The sequence below is a fragment of the Numida meleagris genome, chromosome 7, assembly GCF_002078875.1.
Source record: "Numida meleagris isolate 19003 breed g44 Domestic line chromosome 7, NumMel1.0, whole genome shotgun sequence".
Taxonomy (NCBI): Eukaryota; Metazoa; Chordata; class Aves; order Galliformes; family Numididae; genus Numida; species Numida meleagris.
The window spans coordinates 15,073,853-15,101,343 of NC_034415.1; the positions used below are offsets into that span (position 1 = coordinate 15,073,853).

At 44.1% G+C, this 27,491-nt stretch overlaps 1 protein-coding gene across 3 annotated transcripts in view; it reads right to left on the bottom strand.

Moving 5' to 3' along the window:
- The window catches only part of LRRC8D (leucine rich repeat containing 8 family member D), a 48,528-nt gene that overhangs the window by 20,399 nt on the left and 638 nt on the right, over positions 1-27,491 (bottom strand). Inside the window, exons 1-2 of one of the 3 annotated variants that reach the window (XM_021404717.1) lie at positions 26,332-26,547; positions 18,498-18,630 (exon numbers count right to left, since the gene is read on the bottom strand). The gene's annotated coding sequence lies outside the window, so the exon portion shown is untranslated. Of the gene's footprint in view, positions 1-11,722; positions 11,747-18,497; positions 18,631-26,331; positions 26,548-27,491 lie in introns of those variants that run through there. The other 2 variants (XM_021404716.1, XM_021404715.1) reach the window with 2 other exon arrangements.

Consider the following 27,491-nt stretch of genomic DNA (forward strand, 5'->3'; position numbering starts at 1 on the left):
GAAGTGGCTTTTAAAAAAAACAAAACCCCCACCAAAAGTCAGAATTCTCATGGAGGTAAAGGCCAACAGACTTAAGACTACAGGATCTTAGTTATATAAATAAGAGTAATAATGCTATCATGAGTCATTTATTAAGGAATCTTTACTGCCTTCAGTCAGCACACACACAAAAAAAGTGTGATGATGGCACATTTGAAATTAGCCAGTTACATACAATGACTTCTTTCTTCTGAGTTGCTGTTTGTTAATAGCTGCAATTTGAACAGAGATCTGAATAAAAATCCTTCTACTCCCTCACTGTATAACACAGAATCAAAATGAAAGTTTTATTGCAATTAGCATAGTCTTAACATGAAAAATTCAAGCTTTCAGTGTTAAGCTTGCATTTAAGTTTTACAATTAGCAGCCCTGTAACTCCATTGTGGAAGGCAAAGGTCAGCAAGGGACCATCAACATAAATTCAGATTCTCCCGTTACACCCAGGCTATAGCTGCCAGCCTGCCCTGAGACAGCTGTCACTGTCAAAGCCACAGCAGGCCACAGATCTGATGCTCCAGCTCCTAGACCAGGTCTCCCAGCCAAATATAACACCATCTCACCAATCAACACAGGCCAAACTATTTCTTCCTAGTAATTTAAGTCACTGAAAACCACATGATATAAAACTATGAATTACCACAACCATATGCTTGAAACCAACGTGACCAACATATAGTAGCAAAGTACAGTTATTTCTCTATAAATTAAAGCCAGGGGATTTCTAGTGTTTTCTTTCTTCTAATACACAAAACCAGAATGCCAGAAGCATGTTCCTTGGTAGAAGCCCAAAGACCACTTAAAAGTCTCAATTTTCAAGATGTCTTAGACTACATAACTTATTTCATTACTTCCTGCTCACAAACAAAATACAAAAGCAACTTCAGCTTTCTCTGTGATCTCCTTTGACTCCTGCAACTCCTGTGGGCAGACAAGAACACCAAGAACTATGAATACTGCTCGTCTCTGGCATTCACTGAATATCTTTAATTTACAATTACACTATAAAATGCACTCACACGCACAAATGTCTCTTGGATCCAGCCATCTTTCCACAGTTAGCAAATGATGCAATTTATGCAGCCATCACAGTCCAGATCAGACCAGTGACACCGTAAGACATCATGCAAGCAATACAATAGCATGTACTGAACAACTACTGAAAATTCATTTAACAAATAAAAATCCATCTTAAAAAAAAAATCCCACAGGAGTCTTTTGCTCCAGCATATCATTTGTGCTTCAGACTTGGCATTTCAAAATATTTAGAGTTTTCTACAACAAAGAATTTAACTTGTGTTGGAGTGACTGCATGCAGGGAGAAATGTAGCCTTCAAACAAGAGCCACAAAACATCACACTCAGCCTGTGATTCTTGATGCAGCTCTTCAGAGCATCTACAACTTTAACACTGTATTCCCCCATGTTCAAAGTTCCAGCTTCCCTACTTGATTGCTTTGCCAGAGGAGTACCATTCCATGCTAGACAGGCAGCCCAAGGAGGTACCGCTACTAAGCTGTTCATTTCATCCTTGCACAGACAGTCAAAAAAAGTCCTCTCACAGACCCCATATTTGGGCTAGGAATGGCACTACCACAAAATAACCATTCCCACCTGGGAGGACAGAAAGGCTGGAGAGTTTGATGTCCTGCACTTGCTGAAATTTTAAACCCTTACAAGGCATTATGCCCGCACCTATACCTGCCTGCCAAGGTTTTCTGCCCATTAGTAGCTACCAGATGCAATTGTCATAAACAAAGCTATGGTTGTGCGTGTGCATGCCTGCATATACCCTTGGGACGAAAAAAAGAAAAAAGGCAGAGCAATGAAGCTAGAAACATTTGTAACTCCATTTAAGAAAAGATGGAAGCTTTCTCCAAAGCAAATGTCAGGAGGCAGCTAATAAAGGAAACTGGAGACTTTTGCTTATCAAAAACCACAGTCAGGCCCTCTTCCTTCCACACCTTAAATCTTGTTGCTTCACTCCCTTTTCTTCGTCCACTTCTAAAGACATCAATCTCCAAGATAAAGACAGCATTTTTTCTGTAGACCAATTACTTAAAATATAATGGAGTGACACTGCACAAGTACAATCACTGAAAAGCTGAATGCTAAGAACCATTTTGTTACCCTGACGCAAGCATCCTGTTTGTGTATCAGCATCTGTGCCCGGCAATCAAAGGCACAATGACACATTTCAGCATGCAGGGTGAGTTCTGCCTTTATCACCAGCTCCTCTTCATACACACACCCTCAGTGTTCCTGCAGCCGCCACTACGCTCCTTCTCATATTAAATTTAGAAACAGATCTCTGAATCACCAGTTCCTGTTGTTGAAAGTAGCTAGAAACAGATGTTGCAGCGAAATAAGTTTCCTAGTAAACAGTTATAAAATAATCTGTCCACTATGCTAGACCTCATTGTTACCGTTTTTAAAGCTTAAAACGAGAATTTATAAATTCACAAACAATTTCATTCTCTGAGATCTCTCATCCTTTCCAGAATCAAATTAACTCTTACCCATAATGATATCATGTAGCAGAGAGGTCCAGAGGTTAACCATCCACTATGGAAAAAAACTTCAAACAAAACAAAACAATCTGTTGTCTGTAATCTCATTACTCAAAGGCCTCCCACTGCACTTACTCCGTTTATTCTACTTGTCTCTGTCACTCCTCTTCAACAAGAGGAGCAGAAAGATCAGACTTACTACCTCGCAAGAGAAGAGCAGCACAAAGATACCAGACCCGGTTATATGTAAGAAGGATCAGCTCCAGGTGCAGGAGAACATGGTTCACACACCATTGCACACAAGCTCATTTACCTCACAGTCAGGAATTACTTTGTGCCATACGAGTCCATTAGATGCCATACCACATGGTTAAGAAGCAATTCACAATTACTTGTGGACCATGGTTTCTTCCACAGCTCTCAGAACACCTAACAGAAAACCAATTGGAGGCACCATCCACGTATACGCTTCACATGTATAAATACATATATGCAATATACACTTTCTATCAAGCAATGCCAGCTGGTGCTCAGTTGTTTCAGCACATGAGAAACATTTGACTCTTCAGGTTTGTTATAGGTCTATTTCATGAATTACTGAAGCCAAGGGGACAGAGACCACTGCACTCTTATTATTGCTGCATTTAGCCCAGAAGACTAAACTAAACTGTGCACAAAACCTTTGTTTGCCTAACATAACACTTCCGCAGAATCACAGAATTGTAGAGGTTGGAAGAGACCTCTGGAGATCACCTAGCTCCAATCCCCTGCTTTCCCAACAGGAAAGCGTCCAGGTAGATTCCAAATATCTCTGGACAAGGAGACTCCACAACCTCTCTGGGCAGCCTGTTTCAGCACTCTGTAAAAAAAAGCTGCTCCAACTCCAGAATCATACACAACTCCAGCACTGCTCCCATCTCCTGCTTCCCACTGCTCCTACTCACTCGCACACCCACAGTGCAAAATCCTCTGAACAAACAGCCTTGTCCTCATGCCACTGCCTACCGCAACACAGCCTGCTTGGTACAGATCCTGTCCTGTCTCCAGACACATGATGAAAAGGTTCAATAGAGTTTGGCCTCATTTCAACCCCTTAAAACAGATTTCTGGAAGCATTCACATTTGATAATGATTCACCACCAGTGACTAACTGTTAAATGCCAGTTAGTCAGTTCTTAATTCATTTACTTCTGCAATAGCACACAGCACTAACGTGCCTGGACAGGAACCTTGGAGGGGGGTCATTGAAGTCCAAGCTGGCAACCCCAGCTGTTGTTGATGAAGGGAACTATAGGCAGCAGAAGGAAGGAGGAAGGGAGTAGCAGTGGCCTGCATGGAAGGACCATCTCCCTGCAGCTGCATCATATGTCTTTGGAAGCCATAACTGTATTACATCTCATGTAGATCCCTCTCCCATGTCAAACCTGGTTTCCAGCATGTCACTAAGACGCATTTCCCACAAAGTGATATAGACTGGCATTAGACCATCTAATTTATTTTATTTTATTTTTTTAAATCAACTGAACATTGTTTTAACTTTTCCAGTACCTTGATGAGGATTAACATCAGCCTATGTGGAATACAGCTAACACAGTCACCCACTCTCCCTTCTCTACTCTGGCACTGTTAATTTGACCCTCTATATCAACAGTTATTAAAAGATTGTTGTCTGCAGGCCTACAAACTTTTCAGTAAGCTATTTTTAACAGCTGAGTTACAGCACTGCTGATTTGCATGTCTATCCCTAGAAGTTATCAAATCCTTAAGATGGATTTAAAGAAACTCATCTTCTGTTAGAATGACACGATATCACATTCTGCACCTTCATAAATACAAAGGAGTATTAGTAGATATTTCTACTTTTTTGCATGATCTGTTTCATTATCTTCATCTAGTAACTTGAATTATGTTTCCTAATGCTTAAAATGTAGAATACAAGCAGGGTTAAGTCCCTTCCTTCCTAATTTCTAACGTTCATTGATTCTCATGTATCCATTGTCCCCTTCATTGTCGTATTTTGCTTTGAAATGTCTAGATGTGCCTTGAAGCCAGGGGGCTGTTAGCCTAGTTAGTTGGTTTCTTTTCTTTTTCCTTCTCTTTTCTTAAACAAGAATTTCAGCTTTTTGGTCATTTCAAGTACTCTCAGAGATCTCTGCTTTCCATCCATACTTTTCTTCCTACAACAACATTCACTAAGCTCAATTTGATGACAGCTATTCTATTTGAGGCATCAAGTACCTATTTCTTTGATGTTGCTTCTGTTTATCAGTCCTGTACATAACTAGGTTGGGAGTAACAACACAAAACCAACAAGAATGCATAAAAGGAGGCAACTCTATGTTTGATGGATAGCCACTTCAGACACCTACAGAAAGAAAATTGAAAAAAAAAAATCAGGATCTGTATTTGTTTGTCCTGCTCTTTAAATGTAAAGGAAAGGCATTCAGCAAGTCACCAATTTGATGAGTCAACCAAAGTGGACAACGCACACATTCAGGCCCTTCCTCACCAGCCTGACCAGGTTAAAAGCTTGTGCACACTACCAGCCATCTGGGGCTTTTTTGATGAACGATGCAAAAGGAACTGGCCTCAGTCCTATTCCCAGTGCAGTGCTACCACAGAAACTACTATGCGGCAGTCTCAGTGGAGAAGAAAGGCAAAACAAAGCACATGCACTCTGTGTGTAGATGAAATATTCCTCATCCGCCCAAGGGAGAAGCATCCACCCTCTGCCCAGATTTGCACATGCAGCAGATTAAACCTTAGTACAGAATCAATCCTTAGCCTCTAGTACCAAGTCTTTAACAGGGCAATAAAACTTAATATATTCAGCAAGGAAACCACAACATTTGGTTTTGTAATTGCCACTATAGTAGGAAAAGCACTCAGAACCTTCCAGTCTCCAGCGTAATTTGATTTAAATAAACATGCTAACTATTCATATCCAATGAATCCTAGAAGTATGGCGATAGGAGTCCATAGGGATAATTCTATACTGCAGCACGCATGGACTTCTCCACATAATCCACAGTCCCACGTGACACCCATAAGCACCTACTTACAAGCATTTAGTTAGAGCAGAAATTCATTATGATGTTTAGCAATTGCCTACACTCAGTAGCCAAAAAGGAAATAACCTAGGTACTGCTGCACAGACACCACAGCTTATTTTGCACAACCAAAAATGACAAAGGAAAAATGCATACAGTAGTTCAGCCTTTCACCCTTCCTATTAAAGCAGCAGAAGGGGAGGGAAGGTAAAGGAGGGGAAAACAGACTACAGCAGTACGCTGATAAGCAAAATGGAGAGCCCTGTCCGTACCTTCTGCAACAAATTACCCTGACTTAGGCAGCAAGCATTCAAAGCCATCAGTCTGCTCAGACAGCTCAGGCTGTGAAGCGCACAGTCCCTGTGCTGGATTCCACTGTCCCCTGCTCTGAGGCTTGAAGGTAAACATAACTACGCACGTTGCCAAGAGTACGATACCAAAACTTCCAGCCTTTTTCTACTGTCCAGATACCAAAAAAATCTTTTGGAGGGATCAGAAGAATCTCAGTTTGGGCTGGGAGTCCAGGAGGGTTTTTACTTCTCCAACTTCCTCCATCTTCTTGTCCACCACCTTACAAATTCTCATAGGAACCCAGCATTCTATTCACTAAGAAGGACTCAACATGAGAACCAAAAATTTCAACTGAAACTCTCAGTAATCACACAGTTAATGATGGTTTTAAGAAGTCGTAACAATGTTTCAAAGGTCTGTTGCAAAGACTGAAGTCAGTCCACATTCCTCTCATAATTTCTGCTTAAGGTTAGTTCAGCCAGAAGGAGTTGCCCAAATATTAAATTCAGATGAAAGAAGAGTGCCTTCAAAATATAAGTGCTATTCTTGAATAGTAATGCTTCTACATCCACATAAACCTTCCCAAATCCTTACTAGCAGCCTTCCTATGTAACATAATCCACTTTGAGGCTTTGTCTGTGCAAAGTACTTTGGATTACTTCTTAAGAGACAAAAAGCATATAAATTAAAAAGCGGATTGGTTAAACTGCTTCAGACACTCTTCATGGGTTCTTGTTCAGAATCAGAGTAACTCTCAATTATTCTGCCTTGATGTAAAGCAATCCATGTGAAATTCACATCATGGGCTGACTTGAATAATCTCTCAATGGCATGTGAAGGCAAGCCCTTAACTCCAGAACCACACGCTGGATTCACTGGGGAGTAACTGTTGAAAACACCTCCCCTGGCAGATGGGCGCAGACAACACAATGCACCATGTTGCTGGTTCAACACCAAACTAGCCTAAGGATGCAAGAAACCACACAACCATGAATTCATTTACCACAATTCAAGCTTGTTTTTAAGACTGTGTATTTGCCAGATTTGTTTTAGAAAAGGGATTTCCAACAGGCACCTAGCCTTAGCTCTAGAAGCCTCTTATTCTGACACAATTTTCCAAGGTTTCTCCATTCCCTCCCTCCCCATCCCCACCCCTTCCCTGCAAGCTGCATCCCCCAGCTCCTTCCTCTCACGACCTGCCCTGCTGAAAGCCCAGCCTGCCACCCAACAGCTGACAGGCTGTGCACAGCCTAGCACAGAATGCAGTGTGATTTAACGCCCTTATTGGGAGATTTCAAGCATTGCCTGGAAGATGGCAGAAAGCAGAGTGAACAGGAACTCCAGGTTCAGAGCCAGCCGACTCAACTTGGTGTGCTCCCTCCCACGCAGCCAGGCACTCGCTGTTTTTCCTGGGGATACATTTTCAGATCACAGCCACGACCTGCTGCAGATACAGATCAGCTTTGCTCATCCCACAGTTTTGTCACTGACAAAAAATAGCTCTGGAGGAAGAGGAAGAGATTTTCAGCTGTTTTCTCCCGTCTTCTAGGGCTGCTTCTTCTGTCTAGCTTCTTCTTCTAGCTTTTATACCTTGCAATGAGGGATAAGCCATTTCCTCATGTTGATGGCTTGATGTTAGAATAGCTGTTTTCTTACATCCTCGCAGCTGCCTTTAAAACAAACCCAACAGTAGTCACAACGTTCCAGCAGTGCTCCCAACACTGCAATCATCGGGCTTTTCATGGAAGAAAGCCTGGCATCTCCTTGTTTCTGTACCAAAGGTGGCCTTGAGATGCAGCCAGAGCCAAACAGGAGTGGTTCGGACTGATGCTTCTACTGGGCACTTCTGACACTCGGAGTTCAAAAAAAAAAAACAAACAGGAGAGTGACATGTTCCTTGACTGGATCAGAAATACATGGTTTTAAGGATGGCTGGAAAACATGCAATATATTATTCTTAAATTTTCTAATAAACAGTAGCCTCATTCTTCCCAAAACACTGACCAACATTTGATCCTGTTACGAACAGCTGAGGCCTCCCCCACAGAGCATCTAGCTGCATCACATTAAGGTTGTTCCTTTCTCCTTGCCTCTAGCATATTCCAAGCAAGTAAACAACTCTGCTGTGCACACGAGCAAAGTCACAGCTAGCCAGCAAAAGCTGCAGCACTAAGGGCACCATTGGAACCAATTCAATCCTAATAACCAATTATTTTCATAAGGCACTGTATTTGTTAACTAGAAGCCAACTGCTATTAATGCAAATATACGAGTGAAAAATGATTCCATTAGAAAAGACAAAGGAATATTTCAGAGTATCATTTTTTCCTGGATAAAGCCACGGCTTTGTTACCCCTATCACCAAAACATACAAGAGCAGTCAGGCTGAATGATCATCAAAAGAGGTTTCTCATCACCGCAACTGGAACAACTGTGACAAGAACAGGAGAAAGACAAGCATTAGATAATGCAGGCAGGCTTACTGTCTGGGATTTCTTGGTTCATATGACTCCACATGACAAGTAATGTTCTCAGAGCCGGCCTTGAAAACTTACAGGAACAAACTATTTGCAGTTCATTAAAAACAAATAAACTCTCACATATTATCTATTCACAAGTGCAATAGTTAGAAGGAGATAAACTGTTATAAAGTTACCAAAACGTAATGCAAAAGCATTGCCTCTGCAATTATTTTTGTAATGTTAACTCTTCCTCTGCAGTCTCTAGACCAAGCACTCCAGGTAAGCTCCTCTGGTGGGACCTGCTTCCCAGGGGAGGTTTTGGCAGCCAGATTCACCCCTTTGCCACGGCTTCTCCTTGCCATCCTATTCTTCAAGCCACACACCTCTCCCCACAGGCAAGGCTGCAGGCAGGAGGAATCAAGGTCTGGAGAAGACACAGACCACCCTGGATTCCTAGCTCATGCTTCCACAGGTTCCAAGCTGATCCCACAGGAAAAACAAATGTAATTGCAACTATGACTGTTTAGAGCCTTCTCTCCATTAGGAGATCTCCAACAGCAGAGAAACAGCTCTGGAGATGGGAATTGAGCACAGCAGCACTACTGGTCTCAGACATCAGCACCCAGAGCAGCCTGGAGTGCCTTGCAAAATTTCCTACTGAGCAGCTCACTCACATTATCTGTTGCCTCTGAAATTAAAGCAGAGCCCAGTGCTTCCTTGCTGTCCTCCTGTCCACATTGCTTGACAAATGGGAACAAATCAGCTCTGGGCCAGCACCCACCAGCTTCCTTTGGCTTACTTTACATGTTCAGAAATGTCAGGCTGTGAATTCCAGATCTTGCTTCTTCCTTCCACAATGCAAAAATGGCCTTGTCACACATGTCCTTCTCCCATCCCACCTCTTGTCAAATTTCCCAGACTGTTCTGCTGCCAGAGCAAGTTTTATCTTCATGAAGCCAAGAAGTCATCCAGTGCTTCCCAGCACCCCAAAGAGCACGCTGCTCCCCTGCCCTCCCTCTGCAACCCAGCAGGTGAACATTTGCTCAGCCCTGCACATGGCATTTACCCTCAAAGGCATTCAAGTTCTACTTCCACAGATAAAATTGAGGATCATTCCCTGCAGCTAAGATCCCTTCATCTTCCCCACCTCCATTCCATTTAATGCAAATTCTCTTTTTTCACTTTGTATCGAGGCAAAACAATTGTTTTTACCAAACCGGAGTTTAACTCAAATGCTGAACTTGCAGAGAAGTCTTGCACCCTCTCCCTTTCCTTTTCACCCTACTCATGGTAATGAAGTACGAAACATAATGCATGTTATGAAGAATTCATACAGCACTGCAACTAAATCTTATCTCCTGACTAAGGTAAATTGAAGTTCATGGTTAAGGCAGGCTGAAGCGTCTCTCATTCCACAAGTCGGAACATTTAGACAACTCATCACAGACTCAGGCCTTGAGAAGTTCCTGCACCCCGTGTATCTGACAAGATGCACTGTCATAAATACCAACACCAGAAGGTTTTAGCTACATCTCACTGCCAAATATCTGACAGCCATCCCCCTTTTTAGAGGAGCGAGGTCAGAAGACTATAGTCTGGACATAATTGAGGATTTAACGACAAGGGGAACTGCTAAACTGAGAATGTGAAGCATTTTAGGAGTAAATTATGAATGATAGCAACAACCAAATTAAAATTATTCCAGATTTTAATTCACTATTTTCATTTATAGATAAGTGAAAGAAAGTTGGAGAGTGTTTCTACTGTATACCATTAGCAAACAAATGCCTTCACCTATGTTCACTATGCACATAAGACATTCAATATTCTGTATCAAAAGTGCCCAGCACAGGACAATTAATAAATAATTAAAAGAAAGACAAAACTCAGCTTACTGCCTCTTCTAGGATCAGTCACATGAGTACCTCAAATCAAAGGTCTGCCCCAGGCAGAAGCACTTTGAGTACCTCTGAAAGGACTTCAAAAAGATGCTGAAGCTTCTGTCCTTTGATGAACTGGTTTGGACTGACCTCTTTCTTTGGCCCACTGCAGCTGAAAAACTGAATTCAAGATCATTTAAACTAATTTAACTGAATTCAAAGGGCCAGTTTCAAGTCATCCTGTCAGGGTGATACTGCAATCTGCGTAGTTCCCCAATTTTACCACTAACACAGCATAAAGGCAAAAAGGAACCAGACCTCGGCTCTCCTGTTGGAGCCCAGCTCAACACAAACCTGACAAAACATACACTTGGTGAGGAAAAGCAAATGAAACTGCATGCAAGAGCACGTGAGCACTGAAAAACAGGAGTACACTTACCCAGGAAGCAACCAGTGTGCCAGTGCCACCCAAAAAGGTTATGAAACAATTACAATAAACCTTCATACTCGCACTCAAAATAATGGGTGTCATATTGGCTTTTTCAAGGTGTCGTAACCTCACAGAAACACTCAGAATGAATTTGACATTTATATCTTTATAAATAATGCATAAATAAAAGCAAAGGAAAAACAACATTTGCAGTTTAGGGAAAGCCATCAAAACAAACATGTCCATAGCACTCAAACACTAAGCTACACGTGAGAATCTTCTGAGTGGCTGAAATCTGGGACACAAAGGAAAGGTCTTCTTGCTTTTAAATTAATTATTAATCAATCTTTTCAGCCATCAAATCTCTGCAGTGATTCATCTACTTTCTTTACCAAAGTCTAAACTGTTATGAGAAGATAGCAATTCCAGTGGTACATCATTCTCCTGAGAGCAATACTTAAACCTGTGTACGAGAAAATTTTAGGAGGTTAATTTCTCTCTCCCATGGAAAGATCATGTTCTCATTAACCCTGAAAATAATATTTAAAAAAATAAATAATAAGGAAAACCTATACTTAGAATTTTTATATTGAGAGAAACAAGAGAAAACAAGGCTTGCCTCAGTTATTCACAGCAAAAGCAGTACGCTCCTGGTGATGGCATGCACTGGAAGCAATGAGAAAATTCACATCACCAGAAATCCTCAATAACATGCCATTAAATAATCCATTCTTTTACTCACGCAGACAGTTCCAATTGTCTGTAAAGGAATTTAAGCTTTACGGAAACATGACTTGACAGGAGTTGCTTTTTATGTTTACAGAATTAAGAGCTTGATCCTACACTCCACATCCATCTAAACCTTTTTTCAGAGTTAGCAGCTCCTTTTTGTAAACTCAGCTCTAATACTGGAGCTCAGCTGGAGACACCTATGTACTGAGCTTGCTCTTTTCCTACGCTAAAATTATATCAGAACATTGCAACACATTTGCATATCTCCCCCACACACTGAGTTTCTTTGCCAGCAATAACAAGAGAACAGCATCAAGGCTTAGAAAACATACCAGACAGATAGAGAATGAGAGGGTGGAGTTTCCTGCAGGAACACCCAGACCGAAGTCCAGCTGCCGCGGGAAGGTGCTGCCTTTCTACAGCCAGATGCCTTCCTATCAGCATCCCACTTATCAGTGTCAGATGTGAAACTCCTCCCAGGAAATGAAAAGCTTCCAGTAGTTTCTCCTCACTCCACAGCCTCAAGGTTACTATCAGGAAAAGTGCTACCACTCCACCCTTTTTCCATCAGAACGGCTTCCATTTTTCCCTTCTACTGTAGCTATAGCGGAGTGGAAGGAACAGGAATAACTAAATAAGTAAATTTCTGCTGGGTTCTCTCTCCTCTCGTCTCTCATGCATAGGTTCCCTGGCAATATCTCCACTGGCAGCCAACACCGATGTCCTCAATGTCAATCACACAAGTAATGTGAAATTCCCATGACACTCATCAGTTTCACAGCCATGCAAGTTCTGTGATAACATCACTTAAAACAATTAGGCCTTTTTATTTTGCTCTAGGAAAGCTACAAGAATTACAGGTAGCAGACCTGCTGGGAGCTTGATTTACACATTTGTGCACAGCTATTTTCAGAAAACCTCTTAGTTAAACAAAAAGATTACAGAGCTGAAGATTTCTGGCATCATAACTTTTCCTAAGCTGCCAGTAAAAAAATAAATAAGTGAATTGAACCAAGTAAAAGGAAGCAATAAAAAGTTACTACAAATCATGGGAAAATACCTGTACTACCGTAAATAAAGTGCTACCACAGCATAAGAATAAGCTTCAGTGGTTTTGAAAGTCAGTGGACTCCAGTGTCGTAATTCAAGGTGTGCTGCACACTAGAAATTATAACTTGAACGCTCAAGTTGTGCAGAGCCATGTCCACCCCATTCCTTCCATTTTTCCCACTCTCACCCTCCCACAGTATCCCAACACAGCAGCCCAGATAAAATACATGTTGAACAAGTCATTTAGTCTGAAAGACAATAAAGTCTCAATCATTGTGTACGGAAAACTGAAAACAAGCCCACAGAAGTAAGACCATAACGGTAACAGACTCGATACAATATCTCCCCCCCTCAAATGATTAATAGCCATTTCTTAACCATCATGTTACACAGCTACAGGGAAAATGCCCTTGTAGCACAACCTGACAAAGGCACGACAATAAAGAAATGAAACAATCAAATATTAGGTTTGCTGGTATCAAACAAGCCGAGTACAAACCATGCAGACAGGATGAGGCTCTGTGCTAGGAAGCAGGCTTTCTGACACCAGCACACTTAGGGAAGATCTAAATTGCCATGGACTGGGGAATGGAAAAATGCAGAATCACATGAAAGAAAGGCAAACCCTGCTTACAAATCAGCAGTGAGTCAGCTCCTGAGGTCTGGTCTGTGACTGCTCTGAAACAAGATGCACACTGCTGGTGTAAATTCCAGTCACACAGAACGAGAACATGTCCGAGATCTCCTACATAAACGTTTACTTTGGTAGGTAGTATTAGAAAAAAAAAAAATCAAGAGATACCAGTAACAGTGTTTAACCCATTCAGACTTCAGAAAACAATTTCAACAAGTGCTGACCCACATAGCCTTTTAACCCTATGCACATCAATCCATGTTCAGTGCACTCAATAAGCAAGAACCACTCATATCCCTGGCCTCAGATCAATCAGAAACAGGTTACCTTGAGGACACCTCCAACTCAAAAAGGTCGCTGAGTTATTGTCCAAGAGGATCTCTTTCTAAAATTCCTCGACCCCTTAGCCTGCCTACTTCCATCATCTTTGATCAAACCATCCAGAAAGCCAAGAATGCCCCAAGGCCTTTCGCGACAAGTTGTGAAACTCAGCCTTTAATGTTAGAAGTAACACCAAGCCACAGGGCTACTCTGAGCATTTAACATTTAGAAAGCACAACACTGTCCTCATTCAAAAATCTAAGACAGCCGACAGGTTTTCCTAACCCACCTCCCCTTTGGTGAGTGCCTTTTGCTGCAAGCAGCTCTCTTGGTGACCAGATTATAACTCGTTGTTCAGGGCTTTCCAGTCTTTTGCTTTTTTTTGTTGTTTTCAGATGTTATTAGTGACTGTGGCTTCTCTTGCTATATCGATTATTTCTGAAAAATTAATACATACTCAAAAGAATTACTGCAACACTTGCAGAAAACCACAGGTCAAATAAGGTAACTCATATGATTGCTGACAATTATTAGGTCAAGGAGCTGGTCACTGAATATCATGTCAGCCACACACTGCATGGCAGCACCTTGTCCAGCCCTTCCTAGAGGAACAGAAACCTTTAAACTGGCTCATTTCAGAGAAAGGATTAAAGGTTGCTTCAGGTGTAGTTCTTGCACACAAGTCCCTCTGCCAGTTACTGCAGTTTATCATTGCTTAACACTTATAGGTCAGGGCCTCAGCATGCAAAGCATAAAATATATACCTAACACATGACAGTCCTTGCCTCATCATGTTCTTCTATTTCAAGTGTTTGTTTCTTCCTACTAAGACAGCTATGTGAGCAACCCACACAAACAAGAGAAACTTGTGACTGTAGAAAAATCACCTGAGTTCTACCAGCTATGTATGTAAGTATATCCAACTTACAAGGAAAACAGAAGCAGCTCTTCTCCTCATTAGGATATGACTGTAAGGATTTAGCTAGATGTCTAAGAAAAGCAGGTTTGGGGCTTTTTAGTTTGGTACCACTGCAGTAATTATAACGAGGACACAAGTCACAGCTGAAATTAGGTTTGCTAAATGCTTTTGGATGAGAACACAAGTTCTCATCTTCCCACCCCCCACAATCTATACATACTGTTTTAGTGGAAGAAACACAGTTTCTCCTCCAATATTGCCTTTTGATTGAACCCTGGTTCAGACAGAGCAGGAGTGAAAAACAAACAAACAAAGAAGGTAAATTACAAGAGTTGTAAGGAGAGAAACTACAGCCAGAATGCTAGAAACACATTTACATATCTTAAATCAGCTGCATTAAAGAGGAATGAACACACCATAAATCTCCAACGATGCTTAACAAAACGATGGAGTTCTTGGCAGCCTGATTATTTTATCAGGCTAACAGCCAGCCATGCCAGGTTGTCTCACTCTGGGTACACGTCCCAGGACAGCACAATCCACAGCACCGGACCGATACACTAGCCATGCTTCTGGCTCCACACTGCTGTCCCATCCCATACCTCTCTGCCCTACCACTCACCCTCCTCTGCCCAGCTCCTGGGGAAGTGTTAAGAGCATGGGAAAGAGGCTGATGCCTTACTGATCAAACCAATTCTAACTACACATAGAAAACTTCTCCATAGCTTCCATTAAAACACTGAGCAAGAGTTACTTCATGAAATGCAATGTCCAATGCATGGAAAGTTTGGAAACTTGACAGCAAAAGTCAGGTTTATTATGTTTAATCACTAGAGGCAGTAGAACGTTCTAACTGCAAACAAACTCTAGCACTTGAAATAATAAGTAAAACTAAGGAATGTATTATTTATTTAAAAGTAAAAGTTTTCTATAAGGAGCCCAGGAAAAGCTGTGAACAGAGTGACACAGTATTATAGCTAAACCACGGCAGCACTGAAATAAAGCAGCTGGGAAAGGAAAAGAGAGAAAATGAGGGATAAACAAGGCCTCAGCCTTCAAGGTCAGCGCAGGAGGAGGGCAGGAGGTGCTCCAGGCACGGAGCAGAAGCTCCCTGCAGCCCAGGAGAGGCCCATGGAGGAGCAGGCTGTCCCCTGCAGCCCATGGGCACTGGACAGAGCAGATCCAAGTGCAGCCATGGAAGAGCCTACGGTACAGCCAAGGGCTCCCGGTATTGCTGACCCTGGTGCTCGGTGTGCAGCTCAGTGCACGCTGACTCACATTACTTCTCAACGGGAAGCGTGGTATCAGTACTCTTACAGTTTGCTCACAGACTGAGCTGATGTGTACCAAGTAAATCCATTCGATTTACCTGCCTCTGGAGAGCTAGTGTTCTGTTTTACACCACACAGAAGGACAAAGCGTGCCCCGCTCACTGGCACTGCAGCAAGAAATAAAGGAAGAAAACAACCAAGAAAATCTTTACCTTCCTCAGATCCCCTTCATTCAACTTCCATTGGCACTGCCTCTCGCTGCGTGCATAAAGTAAAACAAATAGCTCATACAAACGAGCTGTTTTTAAAAGCACATCAGTGAAATGTGATTTAAAATAAACGAGCTGTGTTTGAAGATATCACTATTTCCCCTGGCACTTCATGAGTCTGCAGCTGCAGAAATTCCTCTTAAATTCAAAATAGCTTAAAGCTTACGCTCTCATGAAATGGGTTTCCAGACGTCAATTTGTATATCGTATATACACACTCACACTTGTTCCCAGTCACCAGACCAGAACACTTGCACAGTCAAGCCCCCAGCAGACCATTTTGCTGATTTAGCTGTATCAGTAAAGAACCTCCCCTCTTTCGGTGGGGGGAAGGCTTCCCAACTCTGCCAGCAAATACCTTACTGCAGAAACCTTTCCAGTGGCTGTGAATTTTTTTCTGCATGCATAAACTGTTCCTCTCCTCAAACCCAGCTTAAGCAGCACCAGCCGAAAAGTCCCTTGTTGACGTAGGGGCACCTCAGGAGGAAGTGGTGAGGCAGGGTAAAGAAAGCATGCGTGTGGGAGGGCTGAGGGGAAGGAGAGTATTGCATCAGTATAGCTTATGTCCACAGAAAAAGGGAGGAAACAGTGACTGCCATCACACCAGGTCGGTGCCAGTAGAAACCAAACTGCAAAGTCACAACCCTACCATAAGCAGTAACAGCAGCAAAGCTCCGCATGCAGGTCAGAATCAACAACTTCATTTTGACACAGGTGGCATTTCATTTCCTGTGTGGGCCTTTGTGTATAATAATCTTCTCAAATAAACATACAATCTGAAAACATACATAGAAGCTATTCCATTTTTTGTCAAGCTAATACTAACTCTATTCCACACACCCTCCAAGGGATGATTAAGTGTCGGGTCACTTAACTGCTTCTCTACTGATAAGACATACTGATAAAGGATGTATACTAGCATTTCTTTGCTAAACCATCTGTAAAAGTCTCTAATGGGTAAAACCATCCACATACTTGGAATCCAGGATTAAAGAACCTCTCCACTCTTCTTAATGAAAATACTTATACCACAGACTCATTCTGTAGAGAACTAATGGTTAAGAAACAAACAAAATAAGAAGTGTTAGGCAGATAAAGCACAGTCATAAAGACAGCCCTGTCCGTGTTTACACTCAAATATAAATTTCTCCCCTGCCTTTTTCTTTTTTCCCCCTTTAAACTCAGATCTGCTGCAGGTTATCCATCCAGCCTGCCACATCTCATCAATGCAGAAACCAGGAAGGCTTGGCTGCAGAATTTAGGTCAGCTTGTCTGTGGAGGACATGAGGTCTTGCACATAGCTATATGTTTTCTAGTAATGCTTCAGTAATCCCTCTTCATCCTGCTATGCAGCTACTTCCACAGTCACTACCAGCTTTCCTCTAACTCCCTGACAAAGACGCTCCACAGGAGGGATGTTTGCAGGCAAACGAACTACTATCTCTTCCCTGTGAAGCAGGAAGCCGACTGTTGAATCAAATAAATGCTAATTCCTATTTCCCAAGACAAAATAGCTAAGGCTTCCCCACGGCATGCTAGAAAATGACTCCCCATTTTTAATCACACCAGGAAAGATAAAAATCAGACTGAGCTGGAAATCACCCTAAAACCATTAAGAATATTTTTCAAAACAGATCACCTAAACAAAATTCAACTTTTTCTAGGTGGGATAAATAATTAAAAAGTGACAGCAATCTGTGACTGTAATAAATTCAGACAATCCAAGGGACAGATGCTGATATTTCTGGAGAGAAAGTATCACTTGAGGTGAAAATCACTGTGCCTCTTCAGATAATACTTCCCTCCAAAAGTAAATTGCAGGCTGCTGTCGTTCCAACTATTGCGTGAGCAGCACAAGTGTTAGTCCCATTCCTGAATCTCTAACGTACACAGAGAATATGCATGAGTCTTCTCAGAACACAGTCCTCAGAGCAGGAGATCCACATCAACTGAAAAGTGCAGTTATGTAAGGAAAAAAACGAATACAGTACACCAAAACCTTGAACTTCTCTGTCTTTATCTAAGATGAGCCTAACAAAGCCCTCTGGATGCATGACAGTTTGAAAGATGTGCACACAAGAATAAATACCAGTTTCCCAGAACAGTTAAGAGAATCTCAAAAAGAAGAAAAAATAATGGAAAAAAAATCATGGTTAGTAAGCTGATGGTTTTGTCCTAAAACTCATCAGCCTACTACCTTTCTGTACCATATGACTTCGTGCTTCTTGAAAGCTGGCACTTAACAAAGAAAAATATCTGTCCTTCAAGACATGAAATCACTCTTCAGCATTCAAACACTCACTAAGAGCATTCCCAGCCAATTCTTCCCAACCCACATGGAGCCTTGGTACAGGTATTGGCAAGCACTGGGCTGCATCACACACTGAATATCTAAATCACATATCCGAGAAAGCATGAAGCTGTATCTGTTTACATTCACCTCCGATCCAGTATGGAATGGATCTTACAGCACACACCCACACCAGGCAGGGTGGATGTAAATGTCATTCCTGGGCCACATTGTGACATTTGCAACACTTCTTAAGGACCAGAGCTCCGTATTTTATTTTTCTAAATTAAGGACCATTCACAACCTCACTTCAGGTCAGCACCTGGCAGCACACCCCACTCCCGGCCCCATACCTGACCAGGCTGTGCTTTCCTCCTCCCTCTTCTGGCTGCAGCTGGGCTGAGCTGTGGCTCCAAAAGGCTCTGGTGACACCACACCAGGTGCTGCTGCTCACTGGCTCATGTTGAGGAGTGCCACAGACGCTTCCTGTGCAAAAACAAATGGATGTGAATCAAAGCGGCCAGGTGAGGTACTGCTACGGGGAGGTCAGAGAAACCACTTTACAACACAGAAGCAGCGCATTAGTCATCCTCTTACCACAACCCCCTGGCCTCTGGGGAAGGCTGACCACACCTTCATTTTAATAATTTCAGAAATATCCTAAATGAGTTGCTTTCTGATCCTCTCCAGCTCAGGCTGAGTGGAGCCCATGGATGGAAAGCAGCAGCTCAGCAAAGCCAATAGCCATGCACTGGCATGTTATTCATGAGGATTTATTTTCATTTGCTGCTTATTAAGTATGCCTCATTATAAATCAAGTATTTTACAGTAATTGTCTCCAATCAGCCAACATAGAGCAAGCTGCTAGGTGTGCCAATGTCGCTTCACAGCCAGTGCCCAGAGCCGCTGTACTCCCAGCACAGCCCACCTTGCAGCCCACAGGGAGCTGCTGTGCCAGGTCCTGCACCACGTGGGGACCTACCTAAGGAGATGGGAAGGTGCTGTCAAGAACACCAGGAAATTACAGGGTGGAAATTACAAGGGCTTTCCTTTCCCTACATTCCCCCCCAGAGGGGCTGGGGACTGCAAAGAAGCGGCCAAGTAGTCTCTTAGGAGAACTTGCTTTCTTCGCAGCACCAGAAACAGAGGCTTCAGAGCCTGTTTGTTGTTCTTAAATACATGGGAAAAAAAAGCCCTGACTGAACACAAACATCTGCAGCGAGCAGTTTCAGGACAGACCTTTGGAGTGTACTCAAGCTCTGACAGAGAACACTGATGGCCACAGGGCCGTTCCCCTTGGCTGTTTCCATAACCTCTCCTGCGAGGTCATAGATCCACAGCAGAAGGGTTTGCCATACCTCAGCCTCTCCTCTGCAGCCATGCCAAAGGCAACAACCCTCTCTGGAAAACAGAAGGCAAAGAGAACTGTGTTTTTGGAAAACGCATCAGCCTTTAAGAAGAGGTGTCAGCAGAGGCTAAGAACCAGGACCACAACAGTGTGGCATGGAAGAGAAGAAAAGCCCTCACAGACAAGTTCTATTTCAATCTGAAGGCCTGCTGAGGTCCACCACCAGCCTCATCCCCTTTCCAGGGCAGAACAAGCACACAAATTGGAACATACCTGGAGGAGAGGTGAAAGGAAACATACCACAAGAAAAACCACTCAGCAATAAGATTTTGGTTAAAAAATAAAAATACTAATACTAAAACAGGAACTGTCATATAAATCACTGGGCTATGACATCACACAGCCAGCCACCGGGCACTTCCGGCATAGCACGTGCCTCCACCACACACCATGCCCTATACGCTGCAGCTAACGTGCAGCTCCATTTGTGCAAACTCAATATTCAAACATTTTTTTCCACTAATAAAAGCACTATTTCTCTTGTGCTTAGTAGAGAAACACAGTGATAAAAGGAAATCAGACGACACATTTGCAGAGCAAATTATTGTGAATTCCGTTAAAAAAAAAGTGAGAGAAGTCACAGTATCTTGGGGAAGCAGTACAGATCATGGAGAAAAGACTTGTGTTAATAAAATAACTACAAATGAAGCAGTTTCACTCATTATGAGGTTGAGTTTCACAACAACTGAGTAATTCTCAGTTCCACGCTTCTCCGAGCGCCCAACCAGTGGCCGACATTTGACAGTCACTTTGGTTAAAATGCCATCTTCCTCCCTCGTTGCTGCATGAGAAAGACAAACAACAAGCCACCACACAGGAAAAATGTCATGCTACCACGAAGAAAACCCCCAAGCCAATGCAGAAACCTACTCCAGAAGCATTGTCAAAAGCAGCATGTAACCCAACCAGATAAATACCAGATTCTGCTGCTATCTCCCAGCGAGGTTTCACAACCCACTGCAGCTGACGGAGGCCACCCTGCTGCTCCAGAGGCCCCCGCCCACTCCCCAGCTGTGCCTGGGCAAAGCACAAGGCCTGGGGCAGCAGGCAGGCAGTGCTCTCCTCGGCAGCAGGGTGAGCAGCCTGCTGCAGCCAGGCCAGGAACCACCCCACTGCTGCTCCCACCCCACAGATCGCAGCCCGCACCTGAGCTCTGCCGCAGTGTTTCCCATGTCACCTCTCCACTTCAGGGGCTCCCCACCATCCTCCCCTTCCATTTGGTGCCACTCTTGTGTGCGCATTTTTGCTTCCAGAGCCAGAAAGGCAACTAAGACACAGCAAACAAAGCCTCACAGGCAAGCGGGCAGGGCGCTCTGGTGCTGTGGGCAGCCTGCTCACTGACTCAGGCAGCAGGAACAGGGGCTGCCAGTGGTAGTTCTAGTGTTCTATCCTTTACCATATAGCCGGCTAAGTACAAGACCTTACAAGCTCAGTCAGCAAGCAGATGTTGAGGAAGCCCCAAGATGGAGGAAGTGATGGGAGGAGAGGGAGTGGAAGAGCAGCACTGTATCTGTCCTTGCCCCACCGGCCACACGCTGCCTGCCAGCCCACAGCTCTGGGCTGCCCTGCACATGGACACTGCAGATTTACAGCACAGATAAGGTGGGGGTAAAGCCAGGTTCTTATCAGCCCAGCCTGGAAGCCTATAGGTGCCAGTTAAATATGCTGTAATGGATGCATAAGTCTAAACACAGGTCTATATTGCTTTGCAATACACTTCTGGACTAGTTTCACCCAGTGAAAGTTGGCCACCCAGACAGGAGCATGCAGCCCTGCAGCTGGAGAATGGCTCACCCCGACCACGAGCAGCACTTGCATGCTTTGCACACACACAGGGGATTACGCACAGTCTAATGCTTCAAGATTTTCTTTTACATTTACTCACGCTTACCTCAATGATTCTGCCATCTCCTTGCCTTTGCCGCACTGTTGCTATTGTCTTTTGCATTTCTGAATGCCTGTTTGGTGTTTCTGTTTTCTGGTTCTCATGTATGCTTTACTGTTCCTATTCTACCACAACACTGGCCCAGCAGTTACTTTAAAAAAATCCATTTTGGTTAAACCAATTGATGCTAATATGGACCCTCATTAATTCACCTTTCAATCTAGGTACATCTTAAATCAAGTCACACTAAAACCAAACAAATACAAAACATAACCATGACTTTCAACCACTGGAGTCCTGTCCAAACCACCACATTTTTCATGTTCTCGTTTTATCCATACACTTCTGTCTCACTCTCATCTTACTCTTGTTCCCAAGAGCTGTTCCTCTTCCACTGCCCTTATGAGACCCTGTGCTACCTGCTGCCCACTGGGGCGCTCACACTGAGCGCCCAGCCCTGCGGCCCCTGTGAGCCTTGTGTGTCGGCCTTCCTCCGCTTCCTCATTCCAGGGCCCAGCGCAGTTGTTGTCAGAGGGACAGGAGAGGTGGGGAGCAGAACTACCAAGTCTGTCCTCCCTTTCCCTCTGCTAACAATGCCAACGAGTTAAGACAGCAAAGAAATTTAGTGCGGATTATAGAACAACAAATGTTACTTTTTTAAAAAAAGAAAGAGAAACTCAAACGCATAAGAAGTTTCATGTCCCTTTTGTTAGTTCCTCTTTTAGGAAAAGGTAGCTTAGACATTATTTCTTAACTTAATTAGACAGATAGTAAGTTTCTGGATGGCAGCCACTGAGAGGAACTCTACGTAGATTTGTGAGGTTGTATTTTTAAACACCGGTCAGATTAAGCGTGAAGTCTGGTTCCTCTGTGGATCTTTGATGAAGGCAATTGCTAATGCATGCAGAAAGTGTCTGTGACCATAACAGAGCTTGAACGGACAGCACGCTCATTACTTTTCACACTTCTCACCCAGGTTTTCAGGCAGAGACCATCTGATCCTGATTTCTGTCCTTCCTTTCCATGGTTTGTACACAGAGTTCCATGTACAGATATGCAAGATGGACTTTTTGAAAAAATCATTCACTGACATTTGCATTAGTTTAGTGGGCAAATTTATACTGAACAACCAGAATGACACAAGCTGGAGAATACGTTCCTCTCTGCAAGACTGCAAAGATGACAAAATGCGTATTACATAACAATTCTGTATAAAATATTAATATTCACAGAAGAATCTTTTGAACTGAAAGGTTATTTTCAGTGACTAGCAAAGCATTGTTGTATAAGCCTGGCTTTTTTATCATTGTACTTGACACAACCTATACCTTTTCTTGACAAAAGATGCCAAAATCAACTTTGGACGAACACACACTGAGATGCACGCAAGATCTCCTCGGCATGACCAGCCTCTCTTTTGACCTTAAAGTACTAGAAGGTTACAGAACATTCTCTGTCCCTAGCACACAGTGCCTGCAAGCTCACATCGGGGCTACTGCGGGCACAGGCATTCTTCATAAAGATCCCACACCAACAGGAAATACGTAAGCGCCCCTTCCTCCCCATGCTGTGATGGCTGAAGAACAGGTACACCACTCAAGACACCATGTACACTTGCTTTCTCCTTACAGCTATAATCAGAAGTTGAAAAATTGCTGCAGCAAGAATGAAGTTCTTCAAAGCCCGCCCAAACCAAACAAACCAACCAACACTGCTTTTAGGGGTGTGTTGGCATCTGCAGCATCAGTCAGGCTTGAAAACACATAAGGTGCGGCAGCCCTGTCGTCGGCAGAACCCAAGGGCAATGCGAACAACTTTACAGAGAAAACTTATCTCAGTGCTGACTAGCGTATTTTTTTTTTTCCCTTTGGACTTCATTCTTTACATCTTGGCTGAGGTTTTACAGTGGTTTAGTTGTGCAGGGGGTGGGTAAGAGCCTGCCCTGCTGCTTTACTGGAAAGGCTACAAAGAGTCGCCACATTTGTGCCCACCTTCACATAACGGATCTATCCAGCAGATGCTCTGGGACACTGTCTACTGTTGATCTCCTCGTGCCTGCCAGCTCCATGCAGGTGTCACAGGTAATGCATCCAACACAGCAAGGGACAGCTGCAGGGGGGCAGCCCCACACATGGTCTCAACATTGGGGAAATATGGAGATGCAACCCAGACCGAACAACTCTGAGCAAGTGAGGAGGAAGGGATTTATATTAAGGCTGTTTAAAACTCTGGTGTGGGAATTGTGACTTTTTTTTCAGTTTTAAGAGCCATATGACAACAACAGATAGTGATAACACTTATCTGTTATGTCCACTCTCTGGGTCAAAGACTTGCAGCTTCCTAGCATTCCAGGCAGATCTTCATGAGACAGAATGCCTGAGATACCCAACTTCTAACAGAGAGACGACACACAGACAGAGCTCATTCTTAGAGCTAAGAAGGAGCAGGACAGGTCACAAGAACTGGGCCATTTCTTCTACAGATCAGACAACACAAAATGCAGGACTGCAGGGAATAAAGGTGATTGCTACCCTTACCTGCTGCTGGACTCCGCACACTTACAGCCTGGCTACTTTTTCTGCTTCACCAAGTAAGTGGTCTCAGACAAGGAAAAAAATCTGAGGAACTAATAACTCTTCCCTCCTTCCCTAAGGGTGGCTGTATTTCATACAGGGATTGTTTCAGAAACCTTCAGTATCACAAGTACTTCAGCCCCAGAACGAACCACTTCTGAGGAACAAGCTCAGGTGGAAAAAAGGAAAATTACAGGTAGGAACAGCTTTGAGACTACATGAACAACATGCTCTCACTGCCTGGTTTTTTACATGAAAAGGAGGAAGAAGAAAAGGGGAGGTGTTTCTTTTAGAATAGTACCAACAAACAGGTTCTTGGCGCAGACAAACTCTCTTCCCATAGCACTGCTTCCCTCTAGGTGTTGGGGAAAAGAGGCATTTTGCTGGGTGACTCCAAGAAAACAAGCTTCCTCCTTCCAAGGATGCCTCCTGAACACCCAGGGAGCCACTCCATGGGGGGTCTTTGAGCCGCCTTCTCTATCCACTCCTGGAGGAGGCTGGACTGGAAGAACACAGTTGAAAAAAAAAGATAGAAATAACCAAAAAGAGCCTCAAAACTTTAAGTTAGAGAGATTTGTGGGGAGGGAAAGACGGAAGCAGTGTAAGTTCAATGATGTGGAAATGAGTATTACCGATGGCATTAGAAAGTGCCAACTTGACTTGTGACGCACTTTGCTTTTTAACATGCCAAACCCCAGGATGATTCTCATCAAGTTAAACACTAGAAATGCTGGCTTTGTTCTTTCCTAAATTTGTATGGAATCCCTGAGGGGAAAAATTGTTTGGCAAGCAATCAGTACCTATTCTTTGTTACACAGTTAAAAGAAAATTGCACTCAATTTGCTTAGACCAAAAGATCTTGAGCCAAACCCATCCCCAATGCAGGAAAGCCAAACTTTGAAAAAACATGCTTCAAAGCCTCCTCATGGTAAGAGGTGTGGAACTGCTTTAAAACAGTAATCAGCTTTTATGAATGTAACGTTGGTAGTTCCTAGAAAATAGTATTTCACAGACACCCTCTGTATTTCAGCCTTTTTTCGGGCAAATACTTCCAGGTACTGGCCCATGGCAGCTCAACATCACAGCCAAGAGTGAACACTCCAAGATGAAGCAGTGCTGCTATGACCCCAGAGAGCCTTCTGCACGCATGCATGCTCATGAGACTGCACATGAGCAGAAAATTAGTCATATCCACAAGTCTTTGCATGGAGGAGTCTACAGGCTTTTCACTGCTTGTTAGGGAAAAAAACAGTTTAACGTGTCAGTTATGCAAAAGCACAAGTAAGTCCTTACATAATTTTCCCCAGAAACTTTGAATTTATTTCCATCTATCTTAATATATCAACAGCATAATGGTATAATCTCTCCGTGGCAAAGAGACAAAAAAAAATAATAAAAGCAAATAAAACAGGAAGAAAACAAAACAAGCAAAAGAAGAACCGTGCAGTCTAGTTTCAATACAACAAAACAAAAGAGAAATTTAAACTACAGAAACTTAACATTTAATTCTTTCCATTTTATATAGTAGCATTTGAGTCTAAGATAAATACTGCTCACTGCATTTTATGAATATTTAGGGTGTTTTTATGAATTAATTGAAGATAGGAATTGTGCTTTTGAAAGGAAGAAAAAAACCTTTCAAGTTTATTATTCGGCAACAAAACAAAAACAAAACCAACCTCCACACCACACCACTGACTATGTGGAACTCTCCTCTGCTTGCATCCAGTTGAGAAAACAGTTTCCTGGCTTCCCCCATGACACCACCAGTGACTAAACCACTTCTCAGTAAAACCGCCATCGCCAGCCCCACTGATCAAACGGCTTCAGCCACAGGACACGGATCAGTCCCCAGCGATCAGCCAGCAACCTCAGCCAGCGGCACAGGGGAGGCACAGCAGACCCGGCCGAGGCGCTGAGCCAGCACTGCCTCCCTGGCAGCCCAGCGAGGAGCTGACACAGCCAGCAACGCGAGGGGAACCTCAGCCAGCAACACCACACTTGGTTCGGCATCCATTGACGTTTGCTGCCTTCAGCAGGCTTTGAATGGGACCTGGACACATCACACAGGAGCAATAGGAAGATGCGGAGAAGCGAGAAGAGCTGCTTGGATGCCAGAAGCCTCAGTGCAGTCACTTCTCGCAGAACCGCACCCAGCACAGCACACGTGGCCGCAAGTGCTCCTGACCACAGGAACGCATGCACTGTTTTCTCCATTGGCATTCTCAGCTGCTGTGCTGCTGCTTCTCCATTCCCACCCCAGCTCTGAGCACAGCAGAGCCGCCTGCTGCCTCCCGAGGTGCTGGGCCCAGGGCAGATACCTGCTGCACATCCGCATCCCCCTGCACATCCGTGTCCCACAGCCTGGAGCGCTGCTCAGCACTGCTCCCTGCTCCGCCTCTCCTCGGGTAGGTTCCGTGAGCTTGGCAGCTCTATCACAGTGACCCTGCTTGCAAATAACAGCATTGATTTCAATATTCCCTTTTCATTACGTGCAAAAGCACAGACCCAGCAGACATAGCAGAGAAGTGTTCTTCACACACGGCAAGATGCAAGCAGAGCTCCAAAGGAGTTTACTATGAAGGCAACGCTCACTCAGAAACATTAGAGAAAATGGTGCACAGCACAAAATACAGCCAAGGCAGCGTATCCCTGGGTCAGGGCCCCATGAATTGGTTTCACACAACAGCAAAAGATTTATGGGGATTTATAAATCACAAAGAATGAACACGACCCTGGCCTTGGAGCAAGCCTTGCTGTATTCATTTAAGATGGCAATCAAGTGCAAATTACGCTGTCTACACCACCAACCCTTACTCTCAAGTTGAAGAAACGTGAAGAAATGTGTTTCTCTCTTCTTTCTCTGAAGGGAAGGGGGAAAGAGACAGAAGGGGACCTCTCGGCCCTGCCTGGGCTGCGAACGCCTTCTGATAGCTCTGATCCGCGGGGTCGGCACCGCTTCTGCAAACCGCTCGCACATCTCAGCGCCCCACCGAGGGGGCACAGCCATCCCCACCTCCAGCCCCAGAGGCGGAAGGGTGCACGCTTCCCACCGCTGCCAAGAAAACCCTTCTTTCCCGTTGTTCCTTTGAAAGCCGCAGCTGAGAATACCGGTGAGCGGCACGCACCTAGAGCGAGCAGCGAGGACGTTCCGCACCCCGCGGCGGCGGCTGAGCCGAGCAGCGCATCGCTTTCAGCACCACCATTACAGGAAGTACACGGAGCCGTCCTCAGCGCACGGCGGGCTGCTCACCGCCGCCGCCCTCCATTTTCCAGCCCCAGCAACCTGCCGCGGGGGAGAGGGGCCGCGGGGCACTGCCGGGCCGCCCCTCGGGCTCCCCGCCGGGGGATGCCGGAACGCCGCGCGGCAGCGGCGGTGCTTCCAGCGGGGCCGGGGGAAATGGAGGTCGCGAGGCTACGCCCGGCTCACGGGTCTCCGAGGAAGAGAGATCGGTATCGCCGCGTACCGGGGGGAGGGGGG